A 21,859-nucleotide genomic window follows, 5' to 3' on the forward strand; every position below is an offset into this window, starting at 1 on the left:
TTGGCTGATTTACTGATGTTGTGTTGGAGTTTGGGCTGACTCGATCTGAAAGTAACCATTCGGTGTTTTTCCGGCTATCAGATGCAGGAAGGATATTTTTGATGGTCTATGTGGATGATATTGTCATCACAGGAGATGATTTTTCTGATATTGAGAAATTGAAAGTACATTTGGGACAACAGTTTCAAACTAAAGATCTGGGAAGACTGAAATATTTTTTTGGGCGTTGAAGTTGCTCAATCTCGGAAAGGAATTTCGCTCTCACAGCGAAAGTATGTTCTTGACCTGCTTTTAGAGACAGGGTTGTTGGGCGCCAAACCTCTGGATACTTCTATGGATCCAAATTTGAAGCTTATGGCAGATGATGGTGATGTTCTTGAGGATCCTGAGAAGTATTGAAGACTTGTAGGGAAACTTAATTATTTGACTGTGACTAGGCCTGACATATCATTTCCTGTCAGTGTACTGAGTCAGTTTTTGTCCGCTCGGTCATCACATTGGGATGCAGTTATATGGGTTCTACGATATATCAAGAAGGCTCCTGGACGTGGTCTCTTATATTCTGACCATGGCCATGGGAGGGTTGAGGGTTTTTCAGACGTTGACTGGGCAGGATCTCCAGCTGATCGAAGGTCTACTTTAGGATATTGTATGTTTGTTGGAGGGAACCTGGTGTCATGGAAAAGCAAGAAACAGACCATTGTAGCTCGATCTAGTATAGAGTCCGAATATTGTGCTATGGCTCATGGTACTTGTGAATTGATGTGGATCAAACAGGTGATGACTGAACTTGGGTTTGTTGACAATTCTCCTATGACTTTGTGGTGTGATAATGAGGCTGCTATCCATATTTCTACTAATCCTGTGTTTCATGAGAGAATGAAACACATTGAGATAGATTGTCATTTTGTCCGTGAGAAGCTGCAATAAGGGATCATTTCTCCTCGGCATGTTCGAACGGGGGAGCAACTTGCTGATTTGTTTACCAAGTCTTTGGGAAGTGTAAGGGTTGAGTATATTTGTAACAAACTGGGCATGATTAACATCTATGCTCTAGCTTGAGGGGGAGTGTTAGAAGTCACAATGTAAAGAGGGGGGAGAAATCGTGATTTAATAATCACGATTTCTTTATGGGGGTATTTCTGTCTCTTTTATTATTTTTGTGTTTTGGGGTTTTTCTTATTATATATTGAAATCGATGGGAGTTGCTGCACATCTTCTTCTTCCTCCCTCTTTTGTTCTCCTTTTTCTCCTTTTACAGATTTACTGTTATCAAGGCATCGCCTAGGCGGGCGCCTTGCTGCCATGGCGGTGTTGCCTTGATTTTTGACCGTCTAAAACGTCAATGGTCACCTTCCCGCCTTGATATGCACTGCCCTTCCCTAACAGTTGGAGCTTTTAGGTGAAACAGAAGTGAACATGGTATCAAAGCAGGGAGATCAAATGTTTGTCTCCTGGGAAGTGCATTGGAAGAGTATTCCCGACATTTCTTCTCTCTCAGGGCATCGCGAAGGAAATGCCACGTGAGCTCCACGTGCAAGGACCATGGGATCTTGGTCTGCACGTGCGGGAGAGTGTTGATGTATACATTAACACAACCCTTCTCTAATAGTTTGAGCTTATAGGTGAAACGATAGCGAACACTAATCCTTACCAACAATGATTGTGTAACTGACTCAAAAACTTACCAAATAAAAAAAAATTTTACGTCACCATTCAACCACTTTTTTTTGGTTCTCACTTTTCAACTAAGTCACTTAGAATTTAATATTTAAACGTGGTAAGGCTCTGGAAATCTATTTAAACGTGGTAAGGCTCTGGAAAGTCTCCATTTTCATTTTTAAATTAATTTTATTTTTTCCTTCATTTCCTTTTTTTTGGATGAAGAAAAAATTCATTGCCAAAGGAAAGAAAGGAGGGGGGGGGGAGCACAAGCAATAGCGCAACAAATTTCAACACCCTGCCTTTACAAAGGAGGCAAGAGCCTGAAAAAGGCAAAGGGGAGAACCCTGAACAACCACGACAAATAAAAATTAGGCTGGTGGCACACCGAAAGGAGGCCAAAGCATGCAAAAGCTGAACCACAACTCGAAAAACAAACCCATCTTAACGCGGCAAAGTACTTAGAGGCAATAGCTTCTCAATATTGGGCAAGGAAAAGTCTAGGTGGGATCACTTCTTGGGGAAAGGAGGGGAGCTTTTGTTGCAACAGTGGTAAACACAAATGTGGGGAGGGGCATCAGAGGACTGGTGGGGAAAAGTGGTTGAAGCCAAAGGGGGGAGGGGGCGAGGGAAGGGAGATGGGCCAAAGACCGAAGTAGTAATAGGCCCAACAAAAGAGGGCTCGGAAGAGTGGGGAGAAGCGGTTTGAGGGTAGCTAAGTAGAGGGGTTTGGGATGAGTCAGGGGAAGGTTCAACCGAGCAACCCACAAAAGAAGGGCTGGAAGAGAGGTTGTTCAATGGGTCCGTGGGGATGGATGGGCCGATAGAAGCAGGCCCAAAAGGGATAGAAATGAGGTCTGGGTTTGAGGCACACTGCACCAAAGTGGGGGGGGGGGGGTTGACAGCTAAGGAGAGGGAATGGTTGACAGCAGGGGTGGGGCCCACTCCAAAGGACAGGGTAGAGGGGGAGGGGAGGGGAGGAGGCCTGATGCAAACCCGAGAGGGTAAGCAAGCCAAGATCGAATCTGGAAGAGGGTTCTGATCTGAATCTTGTTTGAGTGGCTTATGGGTAGGTATCATTGAGGTTGATGGAGCATGGCTGCAGGGAATGGATGATGGAGATGATGAGGATGATGATAGTTGAAGATGAAGATATATAGGTGGCAGCCTACAGTCCCACTAGTTGCCCAACCGTTGGAGTCCCAATGAGGTCACGATCGAAGGAGTCCCACCTTAATCTCACTTGAGTCTCATAAGCAAAATTTCTCAAAGAGAGCAATTTGTTTTCAAAAGTCATGGTTGCCTTTTGAGAGCAGCCAGGACTTGCGTTATATAGAGATAGAAATCTTGAGTACAGCAAAATAATCATTAAAAATACCATTAGAATTCCAAACCCCTTTGGAATTCCCCATACATAAATAACAAGTCCTAGATATGGAAAACTGCCCCCAAGACCTAGAAAGTTGTTCCCAAGACATAGGAACTACAAACAAGACTTTGAAAACTGATAATGGAAGGCACTTAATGCTGCATTGGAATATGGAAGGACACAAAAAAAAATCTGCTGGCCAGAACTTTTACTACTCTAAGAGTCCACAATTGGTTGGGCAGGGCTGGATCTGAACCAGGCCAGACTAGGCTGTGTGTCTGGTCTTGGACTTGGTTCTGGTCTTGTACCGACATGTGGACTAGGTTCTAGGAAAAAAAAACCTTGTGAGCCAATTTCTCCCTGCATCAAGGCCAGGTAAAGAGATTTTCTGCAATAGGTTATTCACAAAAGGAGTTGACAAACCCGATGCAATACCAGAGATCGCAGAGGCTGGAAGAGGCAAACCTTAAGGGGTATGGGGACTAGATGAAGGTGCCAACGAAACAGAAGGAACGATTGCAGGAGTAGCAGTTGCATTGGGCAGAGAGCTGTCAGCTCCACAATGACCAGCGGACCGAGGGAGGTTAAGGACATGTGGTAAGGAGGGAGCAACCTGATCGTAATCTATTGGAGAGCCCGATGGAGGGTAGCGACGCCGGACAACTCCTCTCCAGCGGTGCCTCCTCCCCCAACTAGGAGACCTTAGGGGGTCGGAGTCCGCATCAGGCGAAGGAGGAGAGGAGGAGGAGGGTAGATGGACGAGATATTCCTATTGTGAGATGGAGTAGAGTCCAAACGAACATTGGCTTCTTCAGCAGCACTGACGGACCTTGCAGCTGAGGATGGAAGCTGAGGCTTGTGGGGAACATTGAAGGTGATTGGATTCACGTTGGCACAAGAAGAGATTGAAGTGTGGCCGAAGACCTTGTAGGATGTATAGTGTGGTTGACCAATCGTAAGAGATTTTTTGGACAAATGAATGGTCTTCATCGTCTGCCACTTTGATGGAGGAAGGAGGAGGCGTATCTGCAGGCACCTCGACACAAATGCGAGCATAGGATAGACCTATCCATGATCTTTGTTCTCTTATCAGAGAACATGGGCCTTCTGATGACAAACCCTAGAATACTCAATCCCTCTTTGCACCAGAAATGTAGTTGTAACCTAGAGGGGAATGGAGTTTAGGTCGATTTGATTAAGTTGCAAGAACCTGTCCCATTGTCGTGGAACAATGGTTTTCCGCTCCACATGCCAGAGGCCTCCTTTGAGAGCATGCAATTTGTCTTCGTCTTTGGAGAACTTTGAACAGAAAGAAACATTGTCAAGGAGGTAAGTATCCAACGGCCCTCGTAGTTTCCATTGTCTAGAAAGAGAGAGTTTGACAATGCTGAATGGAGGCCTAATTCCAATGAAATGGCCCATGAATACATTTTCCCATTTTCTAGCCTCCAACTCTAAGAGGGACGATGGGCAGAGGGCCATTTTTGATTCACCTAGGAAGATAGGAGGGACAGCCCAAGGAGAGACCGTCAGCTGAAGGGAGACTCATCTGGTCGAAGAGAGAGCTCCAGGGCATATTTCCAAGGGGGGGGTGGGGGGCCTGGGGAGTGGGGAGATGGATTGGTGAGGGGGGGAGGCAGGAGAGGAAAGGGGTATAGGGCTAGCCGGAGAGGAACGGGAAGGAGAGGGGCCTGCGGGTGGCGGAGCCACCCCAGGGAGGGGCATGACAGAGGACTTAGCTTAGGCTAAAGTTACTATTCTTTAACCCTGATTTTCTTCTTTTCCGTTTATTTGTAAGGAGATGGAGCATAAAGGATACAGAGATGACACATATAATTAGACAGTTTGGTAAACTGTGAGGGTTGTTTTGGTGTAAACCACGATAGAAGGAGTCTTATGGTGGAAAGTAATCTTACGGTAGAAGTACTTCGGAGTTGTTAAACTGTGGGGGTTGTTTGGTGTAAACCAAGATAGGAGTCGTCTTATTGTGGAAAGTAATCTTGTGGTAGAAGTAATTAGGTGTTAGTGCTTTGTTTATTTAAATTTTTTTCCTAGCTAGACCATAGTTAGTAAGTTCGTGTATTAATTGCCGTACCTGACCGTATAATTCAAATTCCCGACTCTTACTGTATTCTATGGGGTAGCTTAATTCCGTACGCAACTTTTAAAAGCAGCCGCATTAATCGCCGTATTAAATGCCGTATTAATTGCTGTATTAATACATATTTATGTATTTTAATTTAATTAAACAAAATAAAAAACTAAAACCTAAACTTAAATGCCGTATTAATCGCCATATTAAATGCCGTATTAATTGGTTGTGTACTTATTATTATTATTTTTTACTAATACATGCTATTATTTGCTATGGTAGATTGTGGTTGATGGGTTACCTATCAACATTTGTTTTGATAGACATGGTTAAACTTAATTAATATTAGATGTAGAGATCCAAAAGAATGAGAAATGATTTCAAATTGGAAAGCCATATTGGTTTTAAGTGTTCATGAATGCATGAGAAGATTAGAATTTAATTGCAAAAAAATCAGTTTTCTCCTTGATTTTTACTAGGATAAATCCGTATTCTTGCTCTCGTACTATTTCAGAGCAACCGTATTAAAACACGTATTAAACACGTACCAATTAGTTGCCGTACACGTTTTATTGCGCCGGATGTTTTTAAAATGAACTATTGTCGTGGAGGCCGATAATTGCTGTACGTATCCATTCCCGTATTATTGCCGTACCCGAACTTACTCACTATGAGCTAGACTAGGATACTTTATTATTTACTTTCCTAGTTTGGTTAGGTTTCTGATTTAAGTCTTCTACTCTATCGCAAGGACTTAATAAGCCCTTGCTCTCTTGTATTTTATGACTCTATATATAATAACGACAAGAGGGAGACTGGTGGTACCGACTGTGAGTTTCTCTAGCAGTCTCCTCTCTCTCTTTTCTTCACTGTGGATACTGGTTTTATATTCTCTCATATGGTATCAGAGCACATATAACTAGTAATTGTTGATGTATTCATTTATGCTGTCCTTCCCTAACATTTTGAGCTTTTAGGTGAAACAGTAGCGAACATGGTGTTAGAGCAGGGAGGTCAAGTGTTCAACTCCTGGGAAATGCATCAGAAGAGTTTTCCCGACATTTCTTCTCCCTTGGTGCTGTGCGAAGGAAATGTCACGTGAGCTCCATGTGCAAGGACCATGGGATCTTGGCCTACACGTGCGGGGGAGTGTTGATGTATACATTTATGCTGCCCTTCCCTAATAGTTTGAGCTTTTATGTGAAACAGCAGGGAACAGTAATCATCCTCAATCAATTGCTGTTTTGATAGTCCATTCAAGAGCTAATCTCGGTTCTGGTTGTAGCACCTCATGCTGCCTAAATATTGTTCTTTGCCCTAGTTAATGATACTTCATGTTGTCTTGGGACAACTGCTCCCCATAATTTCGCCGGTGCTAACTGCTCTTTCAGCTCTCTCTCCCCATCCCTGATTTCCACGACGCACTATCCCCATCCCCAAATATCAAGTCCCATCCCTGATTTCACTGGTGCAACTAGGGCTTGACTAGTGCTCTCTCCATCGCAACTAGGGCTTGACAGAGTTGCGGCGAAGATCGGCGTTGCAGGTAATCCGAACCTCTGTCGTTCTCTATCCATCTCCCTATCCCCAACCTGCCCCTGAATTTCTGTCTCTCTCTCTCTCTCTCCCTATACTTTCCTTTAGCCCTTCCCCGATTTTCCCTCTAAACCCCCAATGCTCACATCCCATCCCCGAATCTCTCTGCCCCTCGCCCCATCCCTAAGTATCTCTCCCCACCCCTGACTCTCTCTACCCCTTTTCCCATCCCCAAATACCTCTCAACCTCGCCCCATCCCTGAACCCCACAGTTTTCTCTATCCCTATCCCAAGACATCTTGCCCCACCCCCATATCTCTGTCTATGCCATACCCCTTCCCCAAATCCGTCTCTACCCGTTGCCCCATTCCTCACTGCTCTCTCTTCCTCTAATCCCAAGGTATCCAGCTTATTCCCTGCCCATTCCCAAACCCCTCTCTACCCCACGCCTCATCCCCAAAGCCATCTACCTACCCCTGCATCCTCCATCACCAAGGTGCAACGATCCAAAAGAAAAAAAAAATAATAAAAAGGGGTAATAGTTGGATCCCCGAGATATACTGTCCACTGTACGATTGCCGAGTGTTCAGGTACAGTCAGTGTAGTAAGAATTGTGGTAAGTTCTTTTGACTCAGACTAGTGGGGATCCTCCTTGTGGTAAGAACTGTGATAACCATTCCTTTCTCCCTTGTTTGTTGTATCTACTTGTCCTTGAGTTTATTCCATTATACTATACTGATAGCACTTTGCTCTGCTTGACTCACATTGCTTTGATTGATCTGCCATATCATTTATTTAAGTTCTTTTATTTGTATAGGTATTTTTAGGATTGTTTGAGTTGATTTACATGTTAAATGTTTGGAACCTTTTTTCATCCTGTTATGTGCCTTATTTTTTAAAGTGTCGAGATTGTTGGTTTTAATGCACTGTGCCCTGCTTGAGTTGATTCACTTATTAAATGTTTAGAACCTTTTTTCATCCTGTTATGTGCCTTTCTTAACCATTGTATATATATATTTTCTTGGTGCGTCAGGTAGGCAGCCAACTCCGTTTTGCATGGTTCCTTTTTTACAAGTTTTTCTATTTACTTTTAATCTTCTATGTCCTATCAACCTTTTGCTTGGGCATTCCCCCCCAATGCGACATGTTACTGCGTATCCACTAGATACGGTGACAAGTAGGCAAGGGCCCTCCTTCAATAGATTAAAGAAACTGGTTCATAAGTGTGGTGGATTGGATCCTTAATGGGTAAGGGCATAGAGTTGATAGATGTCATGAGGAGAAGAAGAATTAATATTGCCTGTATTCAAGAGACTAGATGGAAGGGTAAAAAAGCTACGGCATTGGACGATTATAAACTGTGGTATACGGGAGACCGAAGTAATAGAAGTGGATCTTCAGAATTATGTGGTGGATGTTAAAAGGTTTGGAGATAGAATTATATCCATCAAGCTTGTGTTGGAGAAAGAGGTTGTCAATATAATTAGCTTGTACATACCCCAAGTGGGTTTGATTGAAAGACTAGGAGCACATGGATGGATTAATGTTAGGTTTTATAGGGGTGATTTGAATGGCCATGTGGGGAGAGATTGTAGAGGCTACGAAAGTGCACATGGAGGCTATGGTTTTGGAGAGAGGAATGAGGAGGGGATCTCAGTTTTAGATTTCTCTGTGGCTCATGACTTATCCACTGTGAACATTTTTTTGGAAAAGAGGGAGAATCATACTGTTACCTACAAAAGTGGGCAGCACATAAGCCAAATAGATTTCTTCTTAACAAGAAGGTTCGACATACTGTTTTGTAAGGATTGTAAGGTTATACCAGGGGAGAGCCTAATCAGCCAACATAGATTGGTGGTCTGAGATATGTGCCTTAGTATGTAGAAAGGTAAGATAGGGGATCTTATTTGCCCTAAGATAAGGTGGTGGTGTTTAAAGGGGGTTACCTTGAATTCATTCATTGAAAAAGTGGTCAACCAAGGAAGGTGGGACCTTGAGGGAGACACTTAACACGATGTGGAACAAGATGACGAATTGTATTGAGAAGGTTGCTAAAGATGCCTTAAGGGAATCGAAAGGGAAGCGTCATCCCATTAGGGAGACTTGGTGGTGGGATGTCAAGGTTCGAGCAGCCATTAAGACTAAGAAAGTTAGCTGTAAGACTTGGCAAAGGACTAAGGATGTAGAGGATCTAAACAGGTATAAATCTGCCTAAATGAAGTTAGGATGACTGTGGGGAAAGCAAGGGCAAAGAAGTATGAGGATCTCTATAACCACCTAAACACAAAGGAAGGAGAAAAATCTATCTATAAGATGGCTAAAGTGAGGAAAAGAAGAGTAGAGGTTTCGACCATGTTAGATGTATTAAAAGTGATTGTATATAGCAGAGAAATAGAAGAAGAGAAAGGAGAAAAGAGGAGAAGAAAGTGAGGGAAAGCTGGCTCTCTAATCTGAGAGAGGCTAGAAATCTCAATATATAAAAGGTACTTCGTAGGGGTAAATAGGAACTAAAAAGGAGAGGAGGGAAGCCCTCTCGGTATTAGTGCCAAATTGGTTGATGCTAATCCCGAGAGGGATTCTTTCCCTTTCTACCCTCAGTACATACTTCTAACACTCCCCCTCAAGCTAGAGTACATATATCAATCATGCCCAACTTGTTACAAATATAGTCAACCCTCCCACTTACTAGAGACTTAGTAAAAATGTCAGCAAGTTGTTCTCCAGTCTTGACATACTTTGTAGAGATCACTCCCTATTAGAGTTTTTCTCTTACAAAGTGACAATCCACCTCAATGTGTTTAGTTCTCTCATGGAATACGGGGTTTTGAGGCAATATGTATTGCTGCTTGGTTGTCACACCACAATTGCATTGGTATAGAACTCTCAAACCCTAGGTCAGTCAACAACATCTTTAACCAAACCAGCTCACAAGCAGCATGTGTCATGGCTCGATACTTTGATTTTGCACTTGAACTTGCCATTACGCCCTATTTCTTACTCTTCCATGAGACAAGGTTACCTCCAACAAATATGCAGTAGCCTGTAGTTGATCTCCAATCAATCGGTGATCTAGCCCAATCTGCATCAGAAAATCCCTCAACTCGTGTATGGCCATGATCAGTGTACACTAATCCTCGTCCGGGAGCCTTCTTAAGATACCTTAAAATCCGAATGATAGCATCCCAATGAGGTGTTCTAGAAGATGACATGAATTGACTTACAACACTAACCGGAAATGAAATATCAGGTCGAGTGAATGTCAAGTAATTCAGCTTTCAAACCAACCTTCTGTATCTTTCTGGATCATCAAGGGGATCTCCTGCATCTGCAACAAGCTTGATATTGGGATCCATTGGGTTATCAAGAGGTTTACACCCTAGAATCCCAATCTCCGTAAGCAAGTCAAGAGTATACTTTCGCTGGGAGAGAGATATTCCCTTCCTGGATTGAGCTACTTCAACCCCTAGGAAATAATTCAATTTTTCCAAATCTTTAGTTTGAAATCTTTGTTGTAGATGAGTTTTCAAACTATCAATTCTTGTAGAATCATCAGCAGTAATCACAATGTCATCAATATATACAGTCAGAAAAATTCTTCCAGCACTTTTCTGACGGTAGAAGAGAGAGTAGTCATTATTGCATCGTGACAAACCAAACTCAAGAACCACTTCTGTAAATCGACCAAACCAGGCCCTTGGAGATTGTTTCAATCCGTACAAATAAATCTTCAATCTGCAAATTAACCCAGACTCCCTCTGAGCAATAAACCTCGGAGGTTGCTCCATATACACCTCCTCTTGGAGATCACCATGGAGGAAGACATTCTTGATATTGAGCTGATGCAAAGGCCACCGATGAGAAACGACAAGAGAGATCAAGACACGAACAGAGGAAAGTTTGGCAACTGGAGAAAAGGTATCCAGGTAATCGACACCATACACCTATGCAAAGCCCTTGGCTACCAATCGAGCTTTCAGGCAAGCAAGAGATCCGTCAGCATTAACTTTGATCACATAGACCCAACGACAACCAATGGCAGACTATCCAGGGGGTAGTGGAACAAGGTCCCAAGTGTGGTTATGGTCCAAAGCCTGTAATTCTTCTTGCATAGCTGTCCTCTAGCCAGAAATAGATAATGCCTCTACAATGCTTTTAGGAATAGGATGAGATGCAACAGTGGAAAGACAGGCTTGAAAGGTAGAAGATAAACCAAAATAAGAAACATGAAAAGAAATTGGGTGTTTAACACACTGACGGGTACCTTTCCGATTCGCAATGGGCTGGTCCAAATCAGAAATGACAGGATCAGGGGTAGGATCCATAGACGGCAAAGGTGTGGCAGCAGGTGGAGCATCAATAGGGGCAGCAACTTCTTCCCTTGGACGAGGTTCATGGTGATAAACATGAATGATTGGAGGCCGAACAAGAGGTTGCACATGAGGCTGCACAGGAGGTTGAATAACACAAAGGGGAAGATCCTCATCCAAGGAAGGATCTTCAACATACTCATGCACATAAGATTGAGATTCAAAGAAAGAAACATCAACAGTAGTAAAATACTTGCGAAGAACAGGAGAATAACAACGATATCCCTTCTGAACACGAGAATATCCCACAAAAACGCATTTAATAGCATTGGGGTCTAACTTCGACAATCCGGGAGTATGGTCTCGAATAAAGCAGGCACACCCACAGACACGTGGGGGCAAGGAGAATAAAGATTCAGATGGAAAGAGCAAAGCATGAGGAATGCCCCCACCTAGGATAGAGGAGGGCATTCGATTGATAAGATAACAAGCAGTTAACACTGCATCAGCCCAGAAAGTCTTGTCCACCTTCATTTCAAAGAGAAGGGACCGAGTCACTTCCATTAAGTGACGGTTCTTCCGTTCAGCCACACCATTTTGTTGGGATGTGGCAGAATAGGAAGACTGATGAATGATCCCACTAGAGGTCATAAAGTTAGAAAAATGGGCAGAAAAATACTCCCGTGCATTATCACTATGCAACACCTTAATATAAGATCCAAATTAATTCTTAATTTCAGCAATAAATGAAGAAAAGATAGAGAACAATTCAGAACGACTTTTCATTAGGTACAACCAAGTCACACGAGAGTAGTCATCAACAAAAGTAACAAAATATGTAAAACCCAGCTTGGAAGATACACGATAAGGACCCCATACATCTGAGTGAACCAAAGAGAAGGAATGTAAGGCCCGTTTGTTGACACGAGGGGGATAACTCACATGGTGGAGTTTCCCAAACTGACACGACTCACAATCTAAAACTGAAAGGGAATGCAAACTAGGAAACAGTTTTTGCAAACTCTGTAAAGACGAATGGCTAAGGCGATAATGAAGCTGATGAAAGGTAGCTGTGCCCGAACAAGCAACTGAAGATGTGCCCTCAAGAAGCTCTTCGTCCGCAAATCCTGAAAGACACAAGAGTCAGGAAAAAATGTTATGGAACAGTTGTAGGCATTGGTAAGTTGGCTAACAGACAAGAGACTAAAAGGAAATTTAGGTAAATACATGACAGAAGATAGGGACAAGGAAGAAGTGGGCTGAACAGTACCAGTGCCTTTGACTGTAGCACATGAACCATCAGCTAAAGTGACACTCGAATGAGAGGGTTGTAAAGAGGAAAAGATACCTGAGATGCCAGACATATGGTCTGAGGCCCCTGAATTAATAATCCAGGGCTTAGAAGTAGGGAGACACGCAGTGGCATTACCTTTCTGCACAAAAGTAGCAGTGGAAGAAATGTCCTGAGCAATCTTGCCCTGGCTGTAGCAAGCATATTCCTCCTCTGTCATAGTCAAAGTAACACGGCGTTCCTCAATAGGTACAAGTGGGGCTGCAGGGTCAACACTGACAGTGTTAGCTATCTTGGACTGTGGAGGTTTGCCATGTAGCTTCCAACAAAAACGCTGAATGTGACCAGATTTCCTACAATGATGGCAAGTCCTTTGAGGACCAGATTTCTCGGACTTCTCAGATAAGTCATGGGTAGTAGCAAAAGGTGTTGTTGGGGGGAACTTGGCAAGGTGACGACCCCCACTACGACCACTACTCAGAAGAGCAGTACTGTCACCGGAAGAGACTCGAGTAGTGTCACGAGACACGTGAAGAACTCGAGAGAAAGTGTTTGCAAGAGATGGAATTGTAACACCTCCAAGAATCTGAGACCGCACTGAGTCAATGTCGGGGCCTAAACTGCCCAAGAAACTCATAACAACTAGTTGCTCAAGCTGTTGCTGCATCTGGGTACATCAGAAGTAATGGGCAGCTAAGCATTCAACTCCTCATACATCCTCTTGAAATTAACAAAGTGTTGGGTCAAGGGTCGACCCTTCCTATCAACCTAATAAAACTCTTGGGAGAGTTCATTAATCCTGGATAGATTGTTGTGTCCAGAATATAAGACAGCCAGGTAATCCCATAAATCTTTGACAGTGTTAATATGGGTCACAAGATCCACAATAGTACTATCCATAGAGTTCAACATCTGATCCAAGATACGAGCATCAGTGACCTCCCATGCAGCATCATCCATGCAGGTTTCTTGCCAGTCAAGTGATATTTCTCACCCCTCCTTGTGAGAACCAAGGTCACAATCTTTTGCCATTGCTGAAAATTCTGACTTCCTTCTAACTTCTTAGAGGTCAAAAAATTTGATGAAGATGATATGACCTCAGACACAGCCTTGGTGTCCTTCGATGTCTCTCCCATAATGATCACCAAAGAGGAACACCAACTAAAAATAATAGCTCTTAAGCCAAGTCAAACCAAGTAACAAAGGGGCATCACAAACAACACTTCTATCTTAACCAAAGAGGCACCTGAAAGTGCAAATAGAACAACCAACTAATGCTTAATCCAAAATAAGCATTAAACAATAACTTATCAACACATAAAGGTCCTTAAACAGCAAATCAGTCCAATAGAAGGAACCCGATAGCATAACAGTAGCTCAAAGAACACTCCAATAACAATACCAATAGCTCAACAGAGACCAAATAGGCATAAAACAGTCCAAGAAATCAATTCAGACATCGATAGCTTTATCAAGCTTTATCCAACAGCACAATAGTCTCCAAATAACTCAAGAGGAAGATTCACAGCAATGGAAAATCACCAAAATATTCCAGAAGTGCATCGCACTCAATCATAGGTCATTACTAAGAACATCAAACCTGAAATAGAGATGAATCAATGTCTCTAAACCATTGCTGCAATCTGTCGAACACCTTCAAGGCATAAAAAATGGGGTACACTACCCCCTACGGCAGAGAGGATCCGAGAGAGTCTTCAAAACCGAATGGGGTTTATTCGACCTTCTTCTTTTGGTTATAGAAGTGAGAAAGGGACTGATTGATGGAAGTGGAAGCTTGTCCTCTGGATCTGGATCAGAAAAGCTCTGATACCATGTAAATAGAAGAGAAAGGAGAAAAGAGGAGAAGAAAGTGAGGGAAAGCTGGCTCTCTAATCTGAGAGAGAGGCCAGAAATCTCAATATATAAAAGGTACTTTACAGGAGTAAAATAGGAACCAAAAAGGAGAGGAGGGAAGCCCTCTCAGTATTAGCGCCAAATTGGCTGATGCTAATCCCGAGAGGGATTCTTTCCCTTTCTACCCTCAGTACATACTTCTAACAGTGATGATGGTAAGGGATGAGGATATTAAAGAGATGGGAAGAGTATTTTCAGAGCCTACTAAATGGAGACATTATGAGTAATAGTAGCCCGGAAGACTGCATTACTCATCAAGACACCACATGCTATAGGTACATACGAAAGGTTAGGGTGTCTGAAGTTAGAGAAACCTTAAGAAAGATGAAAGTAGGCAAGGCTCTAGGCCCAGATGGGGTCCCAATAGAAGTGTGGAAGAACTTAGGTTTATGTGGTCTATCTTGGTTAACCAAATTGCTTAACAAGATTATGAGCACAAGGAAACTGTTGGATGAATGGAGAAGCATTGTGGTTCCGATCTACAAAAATAGAGGTTACATACAGAGTTGCAATAACTATAGAGGCATAAAACTAATGAGTTATACTATGAAATTATGGGAGAGGGTTATTGAAGCCCACCTGACAAGAGAAACTACTTGACATAAAACCAAATTGGTTCTTTGAGAAACTACCTGACAACTATCTCAGAGAACCAATTTGATTTGGGAGTTGTACCGATACATGATAAGCTCCGTGAAAGTCACTTGAGGTGGCATGGCCATATTCAACGGAGGCCTTGGGATGCACCAGTACGGTGGAGTAATTTTTTTAGATTGAAGGAACTAAAAGAGTTGGGGGGAGACTTAAAATGACCCTAGGAGAAGTAGTGAGGAAAGACATGCATAGTTTAGGCCTTTTCTCAAGCATGACCTTGAATAGAGCTGACTGGAGGGCAAGGATCCATGTAGCTTACCCTTTTTAGGTGGGATAATGTTGTGTTGCTATTGATTTTGTTGTGTCCTTTTCTTTTTACTGTTATTACAAGTATTTTGCTTTGCAAGGATCCATCTAGCCGACCCCATTTAGTTGGGATAAGGCTGAGTTGTTGTTGCCCTAGTTAATAATGATACAAAGATAAACTAGGGCTCTCTAAAGTTAGTTTTTAGGTTAGAGCTACAAGGAAAAGAGGAAGAGAAGGTTGAAGAAGAAAGAGGAAGAGAAGAGAAGAGAAGGAAACAAGGGAGAAGAGAAGAAGGTGTTACGGTTGTAAGTGTTGTGTGTGAGAGTCTTCTCCACACAGCTATATTGATTTATTGATAATGTAAACATATTACATCCACCTCCCCAGGGAGGTAAAAGGTAAAAAAGGAAAAGAGAAAGAAAATACATAATAGGACTACTAGAACTTAACCAGTTTCTAAAATACCCTTAGACCAAAACATCTAATAACTCTAACACTCCCCCTCAAGCTAGAGAATAAATGTCATGCATTCCCAGCTTGCATAGGAGAGTACTAAACTGAAGGGAAGCAAGTCCCTTGGTGAAGATGTCTGCCAGTTGATCACAAGTCTTTACAAAAGGAGTACAAATGCAACCAGAGTCTATCTTCTCCTTGATGAAGTGTCGATCAACTTTAATGTGCTTGGTTCTGTCATGTTGTATTGGATTGTGGGCAATACTGATGGCAGCCTTGTTGTCACAGTAGAGTCTCATAGGGCCTTCAGTGTCAAATCCCAGTTCCTGAACTAGTCTTTTCAACCATATGAGTTCAGACACTCCATGAGCCATAGCTCTAAATTCTGCCTCGGCACTGGATCTAGCTACAACCGACTATTTTTTGCTTCTCCATGTAACCAAGTTACCTCCCACAAAGGTACAATAGCTGGAGGTAGACCTCCTGTCTGTGATGGATCCAGCCCAATCAGCATCAGTAAAACCTTCCACTCTCAGGTGGTTGTGCCTGGCATACAACAGTCCTTTCCCTGGGTACGACTTCAAATATCTAAGAATACGATACACAACATCTAAATGGCCACTCTTAGGGGCATGCATAAATTGGCTCACAACTCCTACTACATAGGAAATATCTGGGCGTGTCATAGAAAGGTAAATAAGCTTCCCAACTAGCCTCTGGTACTTTCCCGCATCAACAAGAGAAGGACCACAATCTTCTCCTAGTTTGTGATTCTGCTCAATAATAGAACTTGCTGGTTTGTAGCCTAACATCCCTGTCTCTGTCAGTAAATCAAGCACAAACTTTCTTTTTCATATGTTGATTCCTCTCTTGGTCCTTGATACTTCAATGCCTAAGAAATACTTCAAGGGACCCAAATCTTTGATTTCAAACTGTTTAGCTAAGTAGATTTTCAATTTATCTATCTCAGCCATATCATCTCTAGTGATTACAATATCATCAACATAGACAATGAGGGCTGTGATGGTACCATTGCCCCGCTTGGTAAAGAGAGTGTGGTCAGCTTGACTCTGGGAATATCCATTCTTCAGAATAGCCTGTCGGAAGCACTTAAACCATGCCTTTGGTGACTGTTTGAGTCCATATAGTGCCTTCTTGAGGAGACACACCTTCCCTTTAGCTGAAGGTATTTTGAAGCTTGGTGGGGGTTGCATGTACACTTCCTCTTCTAAGTCACCATGAAGAAAGGCATTCTTCACATCTAACTGATATAATGGCCAATCTTTATTGACGGCCAATGATAAAAGAACTCTTATAGAATTGTGCTTAGCCACAGGAGCAAATGTCTCCTGATAGTTAATCCCATAGACTTGACTGTATCCCTTGGCCACCAACCTTCCTTTGTATCTCTCAACAGTACCATCAGATTTATACTTAATTGTATAGACCCATCTGCATCCAACTGGGACACGTCCCTTGGGAAGATCCACCAATTGCCAAGTACCATTCTTTTCAAGAGCCATCATCTCCTCAGACATAGCTTGTCTCCACTTTGGGTCAGACATAGCATCAGTAACATTCCTGGGAATAGAAGCTGTAGAGAGAGCAACAATAAAGACAAGACCTATAGGTGAAAGAGCATCATAGGAAACAAACTGGGCTATAGGATTAGTACAAGCTCTTTTCCCCTTTCTAATAGCAATAGGAAGGTCTAAATCAGATGGAGGAGAAGGGATATCACCTGATTGAGGAGAATGAATCTCAGGATGTGGATCTGGATCCAAAGAGGAATCTTGGTAGGTCTTCTTTCCTTCATTATGTAAGCCTTCACCTCCCTTGTAGTTAATGAGGTAATCCTTCTCCTTACCAGAACCGCTGTCAACAACCAAATCTGTATTAACATCCACATCCATAGCCCTGTGCTTTCCAATGTCAAGCATAAAGGGAGAGATAGGTAAAGGATAATGAAGGAAATCAACAGCTTGTTCACTTCCACAATTCTCCCCCTGAAGAGGATGTTGAGATGGTGAAAAGAAAGGGACAGACTCAAGGAAAGTGACATCTTTGGAGGTGAGGTACCTGCGAGAAGAGGGGGGTGATAGCACTTGTAACCTTTGGTCGTAGAAGAGTACCCAAGAAAGAGACACTTGAGAGCTTTGGGATCAAGTTTAGTACGATGTGATTTGTTAACATGCACATAACAAACACAGCCAAAGACTTTAGGAGGAAGAGAGAAAGCAGAAACCTGTGGAGATAAGATTTCTAAGGGGGATTTGAAATCAAGAAGTTTGGTAGGCATGCGATTAATGAGAAAGGAAGCAGTGAGAAGCGCTGCAAACCAGAAGGTCTTGGGAACATGCATGCCAAACAAGAGCTACGGGTGACCTCCAATAAATGACGATTTTTCCTCTCAGTAACCCCATTTTGTTGGGGTGTGTCAACACACGCGAGCTGATGGATAATGCCATTATTAGTAAAGAAGGCTTGGAGGCCACCAAACATGTATTTTCCTCCTTTATCAGACTGAACAATTTTGATACGAGTATCAAATGGAGTAAGAATCATCTGATAAAAATTCTGAAATGCATCACAAACATCACTTTTATGTTTCATAAGAACAGTCCAAGTAGCACGAGAAAGATCATCAAAATGACACAAAGTAACGATAGCCAAATAAAGAGGTAGTAGGGGAAGGTCCCCAAACATCAGTATGCACAATATGGAAAGGAGCAGCAATTCTATTACCATGATATGGATAAGAAGAATGACAATGTTTGGCAAACATACATGGTTCACATTGAAAAACATGAGAAGAAGCAATAGAAGAAAATAAGTGAGGCAACTGTTTCCTCATTACAACAAAAGATGGATGGTCATGACGACGATGTCATAACATAACAGACTCCACAGAACTACTATCATTGCGTCCACACACATAGGACTGAGCTGTGGGCAAAAAAGGGTAAAAAAGGTAGGAGGCCTTGCTCCTCACGTCCACTACCAATAATTCTCTTCGTCACCAAATCCTGAAAAAGACAGTGAGAAGGAAAAAATGTGATGCAATAGTTCAGAGATTTAGTTAAGTAACTCACAGATAAAAGATTAAGTATAAGGTTAGGGACATGAAGAACGGAAGTAAGGGAAATAGATGATGTAACAAGGATACTACCCTTACCAGATATGGAGGAAAGGGAGCCATCAACTACCCTAACCTTATCCTTACTAGAGCAAATGGTATAGGAATCATAATGATGGGACTTACCAGTCATGTGGTCAGTGGCACCAGAGTCAATGACCCAAGACTGGGCTGCAGTAGAAGCAGAGGTGGAGACCTGCAAAGCTGAGGATGAAGAGAAATTGGCCATTGTGGGTGCAGGAGATATGCTTAGCTGTGACATGACCCTACGAAACACTGCATCTGCTAAAGTGGAGTCATCCTGTATAGCATCTGCCTCAGTCATCACAGAGTGTGCTCTAGCTCCCCGTCTACGGCCACCATGACCTCGTGTGCCAGGAGGACGACCATGAAGAGACCAATACCTATCCTTGGTGTGTCCAATTCTCCTACAGTGATCACATTTAAACCTGTCTCTCCCAACTCTACTGGCACCAACTGTCTCCATTGTTCTGTCTTCCTCATGGTTAGGCCCTTGGCCTCTACCACTTCCACGGGTGTCTCGGAAAGAACTAGAATTGAGAGCTGACCTCTTAAGAGATGATGCTAGTGTGGACCCTATAGCAACACGCCGAGTCTCCTTACTCTGTAAGTAACTGCAGACCTCACTAAGAGATGGAAGGGGAGACCGACTTAACATCTGGAGCCTGATTGGCTCATAGTCAGGGTTCAAACCACCAAGTAAAGTGAAGACACGCTCCTTTTCAAGAGTCCGATACACCTTTGCTTTATCCTCTGGGTTGGTCAAGTGAAGATCCCTGTAGTGGTCATACTCCTCCAAAAGACTAAGAAAAACATTGTAGTATGCAGAAATGATCCTGTCACCCTGCCTCATTGAGTTAATTTTTTGGTGAAGCTGATAGACCTTGGCAGAGTCACCCACTCTATCAAAAGTCTGGGAGACATTGTCCCAGATTGCCTTGGCAGATTCTTTTCTTAGAAACCTTCTCCCAATCTCGGGTGTCATGGAGAAAATTAACCATGTCATGACTGTAGAGTTTTCGGTCTCCCATTTGTCATAGGTAGGTGAACCAGGCTCTGGAGCTTCAATAGTACCAGTAATGTACCCAAGTTTCCCTTTGCTCCTAAGGGAAAGCTTCACAGAGTGTGACCAGTCCAAGTAGTTAGTGCCATCAAGCTTCACAAAGGAAATCTGTGCATGTGTGCTCTCATAGACCAACTGAGGGGCAGCTAGAGTGGGCTGTGAATCAGCGGTACCAAGCACAGATGTATCCGAATCAGGCATATTGGCAGGGAAGTGGCACTTGACCATAAACAAGAACACCAAAGACAAGTGGGGAGTACACACTCAACCCAAATAAACAGATTGGTGTCTTGCACAACTGGGGAGTAACCTCTACCCACACACAAGCAAGGTATCCAACAAACAAAATAGGATAACACACTGCCTAAGCAGTTCCAGCAGCAAATCCTTAAGGAGGACTAAAATCGAGCACCTCTAGTGCATCTCAACATCATTCCAGCAGGCAGCTACTTCATAATCAGTAGGAAAAAACAAAAGGCAAAAGGGCTCCAACTAGTAACCTTCAAATGTAACAATATGTAAACAATGCAAACCTTCCATTCTCAGCAGCTCATAACCATTCAATGTTGGCTGTTGAAGAAAAAAAGGCAAACAAGCAGCAGAAACAGAACAGGCGGTTTTGTTGTAGCAGCAGCAGGTCGAGCTATGCTCCTCAGACTGAGACTTGCTTCAACTGAGTACTAGGGGGGAAGAAAGGAGGCCTATAGGCAATTCAGATGCAGCAAATCTTATCCCAAAAAGTTGAGGGAGAAGGAAGAAACAACAAACTCAATGGAGAAGCTGGCGGTAACTTGAGGAGCAGAACCTGGAGCTTCAAACTTCTGCAGCAGCATCTTCAGCTTCAAACTTCATATTTTGGCTTAGGAATAGAACTCCAAGAGGTGTATTACTTCATATTGTACAGCCTCTAATGGAACCCTCTATCCTTTTAGGGTTCCAAAGAGATGTGAAAGATAAAACTGAGTAGCCAACTCTCAAACCAGAGAGCTTGGCTCTGATACCAAGTTAAGTTTTTAGGTTAGAGCTACAAGGAAAAGAGGATGAGAAGGTTGAAGAAGAAAGGTGAAGAGAAGAGAGAAAGAAGGAAGCAAGGGAGAAGAGAAGAAGGTGTTACGGTTGTATGTGTTGTGTGTGAGAGTCTTCTCCACACAGCTATATTGATTCATTGATAATAATAAACATATTACATCCACCTCCCTAGGGAGGTAAAAGGTAAAAAAGGAAAAGAGAAAGAAAATACATAATAGGATTGCTAGAACTTAGCCAGTTCTTAAAATACCCTTAGCCCAAAACATCTAATAGCTCTAACATCTACCTCTTATCTACTGCTGCTCATGATGATTATTTGATCCAGCCATCAGTTTTCTTGTACATAATGGTTGTGGATTCAAGTTCTGGAATTTTTCTTCAATCACTCAAGATATGGAATTATTTTGTATCCAGCTGGCTGATTTTACTGTTTTTTTTTAGGACAGATCGAGTCCATACAGTTACACTCGATCCTAATATTAAGACCATCTACTGCTTTGATTTTCTCAAATTCTGATTTCTCCTACCTACCTGTGGATGCTCTGTTTTTGAGTCAAATTTCAGACCTATTGCTACTTAGTTCTGATCTAAGCAGCTGATCAGTTTCTGTTTTTGGGATATCAATCCCCTATCCTAGGAGTCTCTTCGATTCCGATTTCAGGTCCTTCTGACCTGCTGATTATGAAATTGAAATCACCTAAAGCTGGGTTTTTACGGCTCTGTTTTGGAGTGTTGTTGCTGCCGGCTGCTGGTTTCATCTCAGAATAGTGCTATTGCTGCCTGACTGTGTTACTTTTCCTTTTGGCTGTTGGTTTGGATCCTCCCCTTGATATTTATTTTACCTATGAGCATGATGGCTGATCCTTAAGTACCTGTTGATAATGTTCATATTCAGATTACAAGTACTAAACTTAATGGAGTATCTAACTTCAGAGGGCGGACCTCGGCACAACGTTAAGGTTGCTCCATTGCAAACTAGTGGTCGCGGGTTCGAGTCGTGAACAGCCTCTCCGCGAAGCAGGAGTAAGGTTGCGTACATTATGGCCCTCTTTAGACCCCGCAGTGGTTGGAGCCTCGTCCACTTG

At 42.7% G+C, this 21,859-nt stretch overlaps 1 long non-coding RNA gene across 1 annotated transcript; it reads right to left on the reverse strand.

Moving 5' to 3' along the window:
* Nucleotides 1-2,996: 2,996 nt before the first annotated feature.
* On the reverse strand, nt 2,997-20,314 carry LOC122640667. The gene is made up of 3 exons (XR_006329717.1): nt 20,303-20,314; nt 5,294-5,299; nt 2,997-3,166 (listed from the first exon to the last, which is right to left on the reverse strand). It is a non-coding gene; the product is annotated as an uncharacterized LOC122640667 (long non-coding RNA).
* Nucleotides 20,315-21,859: the final 1,545 nt, after the last annotated feature.

The sequence above is a fragment of the Telopea speciosissima genome, chromosome 9, assembly GCF_018873765.1.
Source record: "Telopea speciosissima isolate NSW1024214 ecotype Mountain lineage chromosome 9, Tspe_v1, whole genome shotgun sequence".
NCBI lineage: Eukaryota > Viridiplantae > Streptophyta > Magnoliopsida > Proteales > Proteaceae > Telopea > Telopea speciosissima.